We start from the raw sequence: 12,777 nt of genomic DNA, 5'->3' as shown, positions 1-12,777 counted from the left end.
GTGGGGTTGCAAAGAGTCGGACACAACTGAGTGACTGAACAACAATGACAAAGCCTCTATGCTGGCACTTAACCACACTGGGTTGGTTGAAATGGGCTCATTTCACCACTCCTCAGAAAAAAGCTTACTCCAACTCCAGCACCTGTCTTACCATGGGCACTCCATAAGTGTTTGACACATAGTAAAGTTAAGAGCTAGAAAGGAAGGACTTCCCTGATGATCCAGTGGTTACGAATCCACCTTCCAATGAAGGGGACATGGGTTCAGTCACTGGTCAGGGAACAAGCCACAGGGCAACAAAGCCTGTGTGCCACAGCTACTGAGCCTGTGTGCTCTGGAGCCCACACCACAACTGGAGAGAAGCTCTCGGGCCGTGTAGGGAAAGAGCAAATTAACCAAGATGGTAGTGGTCAGGCTCTCTCGTCCCACATTGTGTAAATACATGGTTATGTAACAGCTGAGACCACATAGCACCTTGCATGCACGCATACACACACTTGCCCCGGCCCCTCTTGTTCTGTAAACATTTATAATCTCCACCTGAAAAAGCTCTTGCTCCAAGGCTGTGCCCCCTGGTCAACCACAAGAGGAGAATACAGCATGTCTGCTGCTGCCACAGCCGCTGTCCAGTCAGGAAAAAATAAACATGCCTGTAGTTCCTACAGCTCCTTGAGTTTTCGCAATTCCAGCTTCCCCACTCATACCCTACCTACCCTGGTTCAGCGAACAGTGAGATACAGCAAGACAGGCCACAAGAAAGATACTCGTGCAGCAACAGCCAAATAAGGAAGTAAATAAGTAAATATTTTAAAACTAATAATAGTAATATTTTTTTAAAGCTATAAAGGAAAAAGTCACAATATCTCTGGCCACTAAAGTCCCACACCAGGCAATCCTCAGACACTGGCTGGGTGTCCCACAATTTAACTCAGTCTGACACTACCTGGAGACAATATCAGATTCCACCGGTTAAGGATTCATTCCTACAAGACCCCCCACACACACCCCACTTTAAGCCCTAATCACAAGTCATCTATGCTTTTTGACAGGCTGGCTATAAATCACGGCTTCCCTTGACTCCTTCCTGGGGTTCAACTGATTTTCTAGAGCAGCTTCTAGAACTCCAGAAAACAGTATACTTACTAGATCACCATTTTTTTTATAAAAGGATGTAACTCAGGAACAGCCAGATAGAAGTGTAGGGCAAAGTATAGGGGAGGGGCACAGAGCCTCTATGTCCTCTCCAGGTGCACCACCTCCTGGCACTTCCACTTGTTCACCAACCCAGAAGCTCTCTGAATCCCATGAATCCCATAATTTAGGTGGTTTGTGTGTTTTTTTTTTGGCCACCTCTTGCTGCATGTGGGATCTTAGTTCCCAGACCAGAGAATGAACCCATGCCCCCTGCTTTGGGAATGTGGATTCTTAACCACTAGACCACCAGAAAGTCCCTCCATATTTTAGAGATTTTTATGGAGGCTTCACTGGGTAGGTGTGGTTGATTAAATCATTGTCCATTGACAACCGATTCCACCTCCAGCCCCTCTCTCCCGCTCCCCAGAGACTGGGAGATGGTCTGGTAGGGCTGAAAGTTCCAGGCCGCTAATCACTTGGTTGGTTCCCTGGCAAGCAGTTTCCATCCTGTGATATCCAAGGGCCATTAAAAAATTACCCCATAACATACACTCAGGTGTGATTGAAGGGGGGCCTGTTATGAATAACAAAAGACTCTTTTTCATTTACAACTCATCACCGAGGAAATAATACTTGGCTCTGGGCCAAGACCAGGAACAAGGCACGTCTTATCATAAATCACGTTACAGGAACACACTACACATAGGGTCAGCTCACATCTTCCTATCAATATGGACGCAGAAGAGAGCTGTGGAACCTACTCAGGCTTCTGGAATTTTCTCTGTAATATGCTGCTCTTTCTGGTTTGTTCTCTCTGACTTGCCTATTCAACCCCTTGCCCTTTAAACTAAATGAGTCATGTGGGGAAGGGACCCCTGCCTCCACTTAAGGTCTGTGAACTTGGTGAAACCTTCAGTCATCAGCTGAGGCAGAATTAACATTCGTTAATTCAAGCCAGCGGTCCTGGGCCCTCATCTGCATGGGTTATAACATACCCTGTGTTGTCTTCAAGGTAGAAACGGCCCTAAGAACCATTCAACCGGCTCCAGGAAACAGCTAAATGGCAGGTCAAATTGCCCATAACTTTGACGAGGAGGACGGCTGGATGATTCCGGCGCCTCTCTGGGGAGAAATGAAATTCAGAATCCACACGTCAAGAAAAGGAATCATTAAAAAAAAAAAAAAAAAATCCCTGATGCAGAATTTACATCCTGCCATAAAACAGGGAAGGACTCAGGGGAAGGACTCAGGATGCAGAGGGATCCTTCTGTTAGCAGCGCGCGTTTGTCAGAAAAACACCTCCCTCGCCCTCGGCTGGACCAGACTGTTTGCTTTCAGACGATTCCTGTCAGGCCCAGACAACCCAGACATTTGCAATTATAGCATATCAATTTGTTTTTAAGTTATCAGGTTGCCGGGAAGAGTCGACTCCCTGCCGGAAAGAGGCTGCGCGGTGCTTCGGGGCGGGAGCCCCGCGACGCGCTGCGACCACCCACCCGCCCAAACGCTAAGGGCTTAGGCACCTGGGCCTGCAGCCCACGCTGGGTCCCACCCAGGGCCAGCTCAGGTGCCGCCCCTAGCTCACTCCAGGAGCTCCGGGCCTGCGAATGCCCCACCCGGCTGGCCCAGAAGGTGCACAGTTGCCAGAGGCGTCCTCCTCAAACCCAAGCGTCCTTCCGGGCGTTTCCCGTCCCTTGCTGTGTGTCTTTGCACTCACACAGGGTTGAGATGCGTGGGGGAGGCTATCTAAGGAGTGGGCTTCCCGGGCTTGCCCGGGTGTAGTCCCCCCTTCCTCCTCATCCGCACGGGAAGGCCACTGTCAAGTCGGCTCATACACGTGGACGGGGGTCCTCACCCAGAGGATGAACGTGGCCTCCGTTCCATCACAGAGGCAAGCTCCCTTTGGATGGAGGGCTCCAGAGAGCACCGTGATAAGAGTCAGAGAACTGGCAAGGAGGCTTTACCCCTCGCACCACATGGTGGGCGGTGAGGACAAGCCTCACCTTTCACGGTTTTCTTAGCTGTCGCTCCCTCCCCAGCCCTCTCTCCACCTCACCAGTGTCCTGCCTCTCCTCTAAGGATTCTCCTCCACAGAGAAACGGCGGCCCCGCCCTGAACGCGTTCTTGTGCGAGTCTCTGATAGGGGCTGAGGTCGGCAAAGTCCTGTGAGCTTCTCCCTCGGTGGGGGGCTGAGGGGTGGTCAGAGCAGCTGTTGTCTCTTGGGTGGAGGGAGCGACACTAAGGACTCCCTCCCCCCGAGCCAGCTACAGCCAGCCTCCTCTTGATTTTCTGAGGGGCAGACACACCTCGCTCACAAGAACTTGTTTTCTTGGCAAAACTAATACAATTATGTAAAGTTTAAAAATAAAATAAAATTAGAGAAAAAAAAAAAAAAACAAGAACTTGTTTTCTTTCGAAACTCATATATTCATTTTAGCTCTGGGACTTACACACTGTTCCTTATGAAGCAATTATCCTGGCCTTTCTATGACAAAGAATCCTTTCTCTCCTTCCTGAGCCAGCTTGTGACAAAGGGCCCCCAAATGTCCCTGGGCTTCCCTGGTGGCTCAGATGGTAAAGAATCTGCCTGCAATACAGGAGACCCAGGTTTGATCCCTGGATTGGGAAGATCCCCTGGAGGAGGGCATGGCAACCCACTCCAGTATTCTTGCCTGGAGAATTCCATAAACAGAGGAGCCTGGCAGGCTACAGTTCATGGGGTCACAAAGAGTTGGACACGACTGAGTGACTAACACGAACACACAAATACCCCTGCCTGAGCTCTCTAGGACAATGGAGCCAGGCCCCCATATCATGATTGGGGATGAGGGTAAGGACCATTTCAGTTCATTCTGCAGCTCGTACAAACTGAGGCATCTCCAACATCCCTACATCATGTAATCCCCTTTTGCAGAGTCCTGCTGCTCCCCTGTCAGCTCAGAAGCCAAAGCATCTCCAGAACCTTGGAAAGAAGCAGCCTTTCCAAGGAGGGTGGGAAGGATGGTAGCTGACAATACCCAGAAACACCTCTGGTGCCAGGTCACGTGGATTTCCAGACCAGAAAGCCCACCAGGTCATCAGACAGAGCTCAGATCACCAGACAGACCCCAGTGAATGCCTGGGAATTTCAGAGATCTGAGAGGTTATTATTCCTTACCAATCAACTGCTGCACCTTCATTTTGGTTTTAATTTTTGAGATGCTGAGGCCTCCACAATTATACATAGTCTAGTGCTCGACATCTTCAGAGAAAAATTCTCTCACTGTTCCCCATACTCTGAAAATCCGCTTTCTCCCTTCATTTTTTCATTAAGCCTGTAGAAAATAACAATACTAAAATAATTTACTTTGCTTCTCACTCACCTCACCCTCTGAAACCCGGGTTGCATGCTCACAACTCAAACATCTGCTGCTGAAGTCTCCAGGGACCTCATGTCATGAAATCCAATGTCCGTCATGATATTGGCTCCTCCTGGTTTTCCTCTGCTGCTCTGGCTGCCTGTTATCATAGGGTGACCATGTAAGTTTCATCTAATCCAGGGCCCTTGAGAAAGTGAAAGGGACAGAGTAAACTGTCATGTGGACACAACAGGCATAAAGCAGAACTAACCACTGGCAAACCAGGACATATGGTCATGCTTTTCATGAGTCTCTTTGCTGGCTTCTCTTTCTCGGCTTATCCTTAAAAGGCAATTGTCTCTCAGGACACGGTCCTTAAATCCTCCTCTTTTCCTTCTGCACACATCTCTCAAGCAATCTCTTTCATTACCAAAACTTCCAATATCATTTAAATGCTAATGATTTTCAAGTCTCTGTATCTCGAGTTGTGGTAGGCAGCCTCAAAGAAGGCACCGATGGCCACTGAGTCCAGTATTCACACCCTGTGCAGTCCTCTCCATCGGTGTATCAAGGTCAGTCTGTGTGACCATTAGGATGTGGTAAGTTAAGGTGTGTGATTCTGAGGATAGATCAACAAAGACACTGCCATTTCTGCCCTGCTTTCTTAGATCGTTTGCTCTGAGGGATCGTTTGCTCTTAGATCATTTGCTCTCAGTTCTCAGGTTGTGAAGCCACTCAAACCTCCACCTATGGATAGCTCCACATAATGAGAATTTCTGACCTCTTGTCAACAGCACCAACTTGACAGCCATCTTGAACCACATCCTCCAGCCTAAGTTGAAACTCCGTATAACCACACCCCTGAGCAGCATCTTGCCTGCCACCCAGTGAGAAATCTCCAAGCTGTGGCACTGCTCAATTCTTCATTCATGGGAACTGAAATAATAAATATTTATTATTATTCAAGCCATCAAACTGAGGGCAATTTACCATAAGCAACAGGTGGTGGTGGTGTTATTGTTCAGTCGCCACGTCATGTCCGACTCTTTGTGACCCCATGAACTGCAGCATGCCAGGCTTCCCTGTCCATCACTATCTCCCTGAGTTTGCTTAAACTCGGGTCCATTGAGTCAGTGATGCCATCCAACCATCTCATCCTCTGTCACCCTCTTCTCCTCTTGCCCTCAATCTTTCCCAGCATCAGGGTCTTTTCCAATGAGTTGACTCTCTGTATCAGGTGGCCGAAGTATTGAAGTTTCAGCATCAGTCCTTCCAATGAATATTCAGGACTGATTTCCTTTATGACTGACTGGTTTGATCTCCTTGAAGTCCAAGGGACTCTCAAGAGTCTTCTCCAACACCACAGTTTGAAAGCATCAGTTCTTTGGTGCTCAGCCTTCTTTATGGTCCAACTCTCAACAAATAAATAACTCTTCTTTCTCTTGAGCCTTGTATCCACATGCCTAGATGTCTTGGCTCTGTTCTCTAATATCCCAAAGACAATTCAAATTTAGCACTCCTGAACTACACACATTTTCCCTCCACCACCTTCTTCCCAAATCCACTTCTGCACCTGCTCCCCATCTCACTGAATGGTGGTGGCATCTTCACAGTTAATGAAGCCAAAAACCCAAATGTCATCCTTGCCTCCTGTCTCTCCTTCCATGTATTATCCATCATCAGTTCTGATAATTGATTCTTCCTTCTAAGTAAATATCTCTTAATCCATGTACCTCTCTCCAGCTACTTCAATTCAGACCATCATCATCTCTCTTCTGAGTTACCACAACAGCTTCCTTAGCGGACTCCTTGTTTGTTTTTACCTTCTTCAACTCAAGTTCTTTTTATAAGAAAACATTTCAACCATGTCACATGTCAACCCCTATTTAAAACCCTGCTCTGGCATCACCATGCCCTTGGAATAAAACCCAAGCCACCATCACAGCTCACAGAGCCCTATGAAATGTCCAGCCCCCAGCCTCCCGCTTTGCCATCCCACCTGGGCATGCCTTTCCTTACACATTCTCTTCTTCTACCTGGAACCAATACCATTTCCCTCCAGACTTATAGCTGTCACCAGACTGACTCTTACTCATCCTCCAGATTTCAGCCTGAAAGTCACTTCTTCCAGAAGCCCTCCCTGAACAATGCTGACCACATTAGGTCTGATTGCAGGCTAGTTCTCCAGGAAGCGGACCCGGAGACAGGGGTGAACATGCAGGAGGTCTATTAGAGGATGCTCTCCCAATCAACACCTGTGGGAGAGAAGGGAGCAGAAATGGACCAAGGGAGATGCTGAGCTCATCTGATCTCACAGGGATTCTGCTACTCAGATGACCCTTCAGAACTGTCCCAAGTTGGGGCAAGGGGTTGGGCTTTCATACACACAATCCATCAGTCATTGGATGTGGCTGCCCTGAGAAGAAGCATTATCTTGGACCAGACGGCTCTCCCCAAAGATAGGCACCTCCACAGGGCACCCATGGCTGAAGGCCCTCCCAGCTCCCAGCAGCTGAGGGGGTACGTCCTTGGTCTCTATTTTGGACTCTCCCAGGAGCCTCTGCTGTTTCTTCCTGTACCCTGTACTCACTCACACAGCCCTGCATATTGCCTGACTCCATTCTCTGCCTTCTTAGCACAGTTCACACCTTTTTCAACTCTCCAGCCCAGCACCTAACACTATCTGACATACAGTAAGTGCTTAATAAAATACTGTTGAATTTGAAGAACAGGGAACAAAATTTGTTTCCGGGCCCCTGGAAACACTCCTTCCCTGAGCTGCCACCTCAGCTTCCACCTGAGGCACGATCAGGTGGCCCTCCTAAGGTGGGTCTTTGCCCAAAACAGACGGTAGAACCAGCCCTGAGCCCTGGAGGAAGAAGCCTGGGCACCGTCCCCCCTGCTGGGTCAAGCCATCTGCCCCTGGAAACACAAAGCTGGAATTAACAAGTCTGATGCAGTCAGATGCCCCAGAGGGATATTTTTTTTCCTTCTCATTTTATTCTCACTTATTAAATTTTAAACAGCCCTTGAAGACTCCAGCCTAACACGGAAATCAAACACAACAAAATAATGTGTTTGTTTCTTATTAGTATGACAGCAGACAGCATTGCTCCAGCCAAGCTGTGAGGTGTGGCAGAGAAATCAACCGTCTTCCTCGTGTCCCCAGTGGGCCCAGCATTCCACACAGTGGTCAAGACCCCAGCTCCTAGGAACCCCAGCTGCCTGCATACAGATTCACCTGCAGGCTGCTGCCAGGACAGGCCAAGAGCCTTCGGGTAGCTTCCGCTGCCTGGGGAAGCCCAGTGTGGGGAGGGGAAGGTGAGGAGGTTGTGCCCCAAAATAGCTCACTACAGCCTGGGTTCTCCAGCATTAGCTTTATGCTCTGCAGCCTTGATCATTGGGAAGGGTCTTCAAGAACTTCCTGTGAAATGGACATGGTGCCCCTAGAGGAGAGTCACGTGCATCCCCAGGCCTGTCCTGGAGTCACTTATACTCCTGCCTCCATCGTCTCAGCCCTCAGCTGGGCCCTGCCACTGGACAAGAGACGTTCCATAGCAACTTGCTATTTATTTATTTTGGCTGGGTCTTTGTTGCTACATGGGCTTCTCTCTTGTTGCGGTGAGTAGGAGCTACTCCCTAGTTACAGTGCACCAGCTTCTCATTGCGGTGCCTTCTCTTGTTGCAGAGCACGGACTCTAGGTGTGGGCTCCAGGCACATGGGTTTAGTTGCTCCACAGAAGATGGGTCTTCCTGGACCAGGGATCAAACCCGTGTCCCCTGCAGGTGAATTTTTAACCACTGGACCACCAGGAAAACCTTTGGATCCAGGAACATCTTGAGATAATACGAGAGCAATTTACGTACATCAGTGGCAGATAAAGTGGGCTTAAATTGGATGATCATATAACTTACCCAAATTAGGACACTTTTGAAAGCAAAGGAGCGTGCCATTAATCATTAAGCCAACAATGATACAAATATTGAATCATTATGTTCTACACCTGAAACTAATAAAATGTTTGTCAATTATACCTCAATTTTTAAAGAAATCCATTAAGCCAAGACATGAGGAAATTGTGACTGTGTCTAGTTTTAACTCTCCCGTCCCACACCTGAGCTTTCAACCTTTCCCTAACCCTCCCTCCAAGCCTCACACACCTTGAGCCTCACCCGGAGGGCAAGGGGTGAGGATAGAGTAGCCGGATGAAGTGCAGGTCAGGACTAGATGTGGTCCAGAGAAGGGACGAGGCCCAAACAGAGGAGGTGCATGCTTCCCGGGAATTTCAAAGGGCATTTCATGTGAAATCTGGTGCAACACAATAATCAAGGCACAGGCTTCTGTGTGTATGTCCCCTCTGTGACCCCATAGTGCCAGAACAAGGCAGTTTTGTGGAGAGGAAGGTTCTGAGAAGAGCAGTGGGAGGAAAACCCTAATCAAGCGCCCTCTCATTCCAGTTTGCCCTGAGCAGGACCCACCCTCTGTTCCAGGGATGCAGCAGCTCTTCCCTCCAGGCTTCTGTTTGCTGATCACACTGGACCTCAGGAGGTTTGGGTCTTCACAGGAGTAGAGACCAGAGGCTACTGGTCCACTAACCACCAGAAGCCCAACCAGCCAGGGGTCATTGTAGGGAGACTGGATGCTGAGCCCTGAATTCTGAAGTTGTGTGCGTGTGTGCTGATGCATGTGTGCTGGTGCATGTGCGCTGATGTGTATGTGCTGGTGTGTCTGTGCTGGTCTGTGTGTGCTGGTGTGTATATGTGCTGGTCTGTGTGTGCTGGTGTTTGTGCCAGTGTGTGTGCTGGTGTATGTGTGCTGGTGTTTGTGCCAGTGTGTGTGCTGGTGTATGTGTGCTGGTGTGTGTATGTGCTGGTCTGTGTGTGCTGATGTATATGCTGGTGTATGTGTGCTGGTGTGTGTGCTGGTGTTTGTGCTAGTGCATGTGCTGATGTTTATGCTAGTGTGTGTGCTGGTGTATCTATGCTGGGGTTTGTGCTGGTGTTTGTGTGCTGGTGTGTGTTCTGTTGTGAGTGCTGGTATGTGTGTGCTGGTATGTATATGTGCTGGTCTGTGTGTGCTGATGTATATGCTGGTGTGTGTTCTGTTGTGTGTGCTGGTGTATGTGTGCTGGTGTGTGTGCTGGTGTTTGTGCTGGTGTTTGTGTGCTGGTGTATGTGTGTTGGTGTGTGTGTTGGTGTGTGTGCGTGCCAGTGTATATGTGTTGGTGTGTGTGCTGGTGTTTGTGTGTTGGTATGTGTGCTGGTGTGTGTGCATGCCAGTGTGTGTGTGTTGGTGTGTGTGCTGGTGTGTGTGTGTGCTGGTGTATGTGTGCTGGTGTTTGTGTGTGTTTGTGTGTGTGTGCTGGTGTGTGTGTGTGTGTGTGCATGCCAGTGTGTGTGTGTTGGTGTGTGCGGGCCGGTGTGTGTGTGTTGGTGTGTGTGTGCTGGTGTGTGTGTGTTGGTGTGTGTGTGCCGGTGTGTGTGTGTTGGTGTGTGTGTGCCGGTGTGTGTGTGTTGGTGTGTGTGCTGGTGTGTGTGTGTTGGTGTGTGTGTGCCGGTGTGTGTGTGTTGGTGTGTGTGCTGGTGTGTGTGTGTTGGTGTGTGTGTGCTGGTGTGTGTGTGCTGGTGTGTGTGTGTTGGTGTGTGTGTTTGTGTGTGTGCTGGTGTATGTGTGTTGGTGTGTGTGTTGGTGTGTGTGTGCCGGTGTGTGTGTGTTGGTGTGTGTGCTGGTGTGTGTGCATGCCAGTGTGTGTGTGTTGGTGTGTGTGCTGGTGTGTGTGTGTGCTGGTGTTTGTGTGTGTGTGTGTGTGTGTGTGTGTGTGTGTGCTGGTGTGTGTATGTGTGTGTGTGTGTGCATGCCAGTGTGTGTGTGTTGGTGTGTGCATGCCAGTGTGTGTGTGTTGGTGTGTGTGTGCTGGTGTGTGTGTGTTGGTGTGTGTGTGCCGGTGTGTGTGTGTTGGTGTGTGTGCTGGTGTGTGTGTGTTGGTGTGTGTGTGTTGGTGTGTGTATGCCGGTGTGTGTGTGTTGGTGTGTGTGCTGGTGCACGTGTGCTTGCTTACCTTTGTGCTGACACGGCACTGTGTCTTCCCCACGGCCCGGGGTGTCAGAGTTTCCTCTCTGTGCTTGCAGGGATAGGGAGAAGCAAAAACTTCAACAGGACACCTTCCTCTCTCCCCGTCACAGCCTCAGAGGAAGGAACCTTCCTGAAACCCCTCCTCTGCTACCTGCTGAGTGGATATTTGTGTAAAGCCCTGAGGCTGAGAAGATGGCCCACAGAGCCCCACAAGCAACATCCAGGCGTAACCAGCTGATCGAGAAATTCTTCCAGTGGCGGTGGACAGAATAGATATTTGAAAAGTGGGCTGATAGTCAATAGACTTCTGGAAGTCTCCACCATGCAGATGACTACCTGGGTGTGGTGACTCAATGCAGCTGAGGTCGACCACCGTAAGGTCCTGCCCAGATACCCAGGCTCCAGGACTGACAGCTTCACTGGCCGCCAGTCCAATAAGAAACATCCGGTGATGCGGGCAGAGGCCCTGGGTGGCTCTCCCCTCAGGGAAGCTGAACTGAAGATTCATATGACTCATGGCGGACAGGAAAGACTGAGGAGCCAGCCAGGCCAGGGAAGTCACAGAACTGAAACCAGCCCTCCGATGTCAGCCCCCAACGCCCTGCTGGCCCACCTCCCCCCAAGATCCAGCACAAAAGGCAGCCTGCTGTGTCAGAAAGAGCAACAGAAGAACAAGGAACAAGAAGAAGCCCGCTGGGGGCAAAAGTTACCCCAGGCCCTGAACACAAGGGCCGATGGGCCCTGCTGACACCAGTTGAGAAAATTGCCACCAAACTCTACCTCATCACTAAGAACCCAAGGGAGCCTTTGCCACCACGTCACAGGAGCGGCCACGTGATGCGTCTGCATTCAGGCTGCATGTGGATGGCCAAGTGGGAGGGTTCACAGTGGTACAGGGGGTGGTGGAGACCTCCGTGTGGAGGGGAGCAGAGATGTATTACATGAGGTGTATCGGCCGGGCAGCGAGACTGGCTGCTTCCTCGGTACATAAGCCAGCTGGTCCTGAAGGCTGTTCCTACTGAGAAGCTCTCAATAGCATCTTGAGCAAGGCAACCCTTCTGGGATCAATGCCTGGCCTGGGCTGGGAAGAGAATGGATGGGGCATGTGTCTGCAGGGATGTAGGTGCTAGAATAATTGTTCAAAATACACCTGTACATCTTGTCTCCTCATGTAGCTCTGCTTACCTTTAAAATTCTCCTACTTCCCTTTCAGAATCTCTCTGGTGTCTCCTCACTGAATCCACAGAATTCTAGCCAGAAGGAAGAAGGGGGTGGGCACCTGGATCCAAGCCCCCACTCACCTCTGCTAGCTTTTCCCATTAATCTCCCACCCTCTTTCCTGCCTGGACAGCCAGACTGGAGAAACCTGTATCTCCTGCCATCTCCTGAATTAGATCACATTCTGAGGCCAAGACTTGCCAGGTCTAATGAAGTGGCAGCAGCTCGGTACTAAGAAGGCAAGAGCCTCATTTCCCCCTACATGCAGGAACCTAGTTAATTTCACAGTGCTCCTGATCAGGTTTCACCCCACTTTCCCAAATATGCCTCACCGAGTGTCTACACAAGTCAGTGAAACGGCAGCTTAGACAATAACCACTCTCATGTTTACAATATAATATAATTAATTGTTCAAAACACCTCTGCTTTTCCTTCCAACTTGGTTCAATATTTACAAAGTACCCACGCAATTTGTGGGGAGCATTGTGCTGGGTGCACAGGGAGTGAAAAATGATGAAACTCAAGGCTGCCCTCGGGCTGTTTTTAGGAGATGACCAGGGATGAACGCAAAGGCTAATAAACGAATGGGCCAAAGAGACCCAAAAACAAAGAGCCAGAGGGGTTGAGGGGGGACAGATGGGCCTGTTGGTGTCAGGAAAGTTTCAAGAGAGGGGCCCCAAAGGACAGAGCGAGTCTACAGCCCTCAGTAGCTGAGGGAAAGAAACAGTGCAACCGAGTGAAGGGAACTTGTCCTCTGAGATCAGCAAAACCCGAGATCTAACCCCAGTCATACCGCTCACCTGCTGAGCAATTCTGGCCAAGTTATTTAACCTCTTGGTGCCTTGCCTTCATCTCTAAACTGAGAATAATGACTCCAGCTTCACAGAATAGTGACGAGGATTAGATCAACTAACATTCATAATGAGCCCTGTGTGGCACACAAAAGCGCTCCATGAATATTAACTTATTAATTCCAAATATTGCACTAAGTCATCTCAGCACTAGCCCCACATG

The 12,777-nt window shown here is 49.6% G+C and overlaps 1 long non-coding RNA gene across 5 annotated transcripts in view; it reads right to left on the bottom strand.

Moving 5' to 3' along the window:
• LOC109569972 (uncharacterized) overlaps nucleotides 1-12,777 on the bottom strand; it is a 197,881-nt gene that overhangs the window by 5,783 nt on the left and 179,321 nt on the right. For all 5 annotated transcript variants that reach the window (XR_011570821.1, XR_011570820.1, XR_011570822.1 and 2 more), the window contains 2 exons: nucleotides 4,497-4,677; nucleotides 2,130-2,256 (listed from right to left, as the gene is read on the bottom strand). This is a non-coding gene — a long non-coding RNA (uncharacterized lncRNA). The remainder of the gene's footprint in view (nucleotides 1-2,129; nucleotides 2,257-4,496; nucleotides 4,678-12,777) is intronic.

The sequence above is a fragment of the Bos indicus genome, chromosome 15 (assembly GCF_029378745.1).
Source record: "Bos indicus isolate NIAB-ARS_2022 breed Sahiwal x Tharparkar chromosome 15, NIAB-ARS_B.indTharparkar_mat_pri_1.0, whole genome shotgun sequence".
NCBI classification, from domain to species: Eukaryota; Metazoa; Chordata; class Mammalia; order Artiodactyla; family Bovidae; genus Bos; species Bos indicus.
The sequence above is the reverse complement of the archived record's forward strand: the minus strand, read 5'-3'. Positions and strand labels throughout refer to the sequence as shown.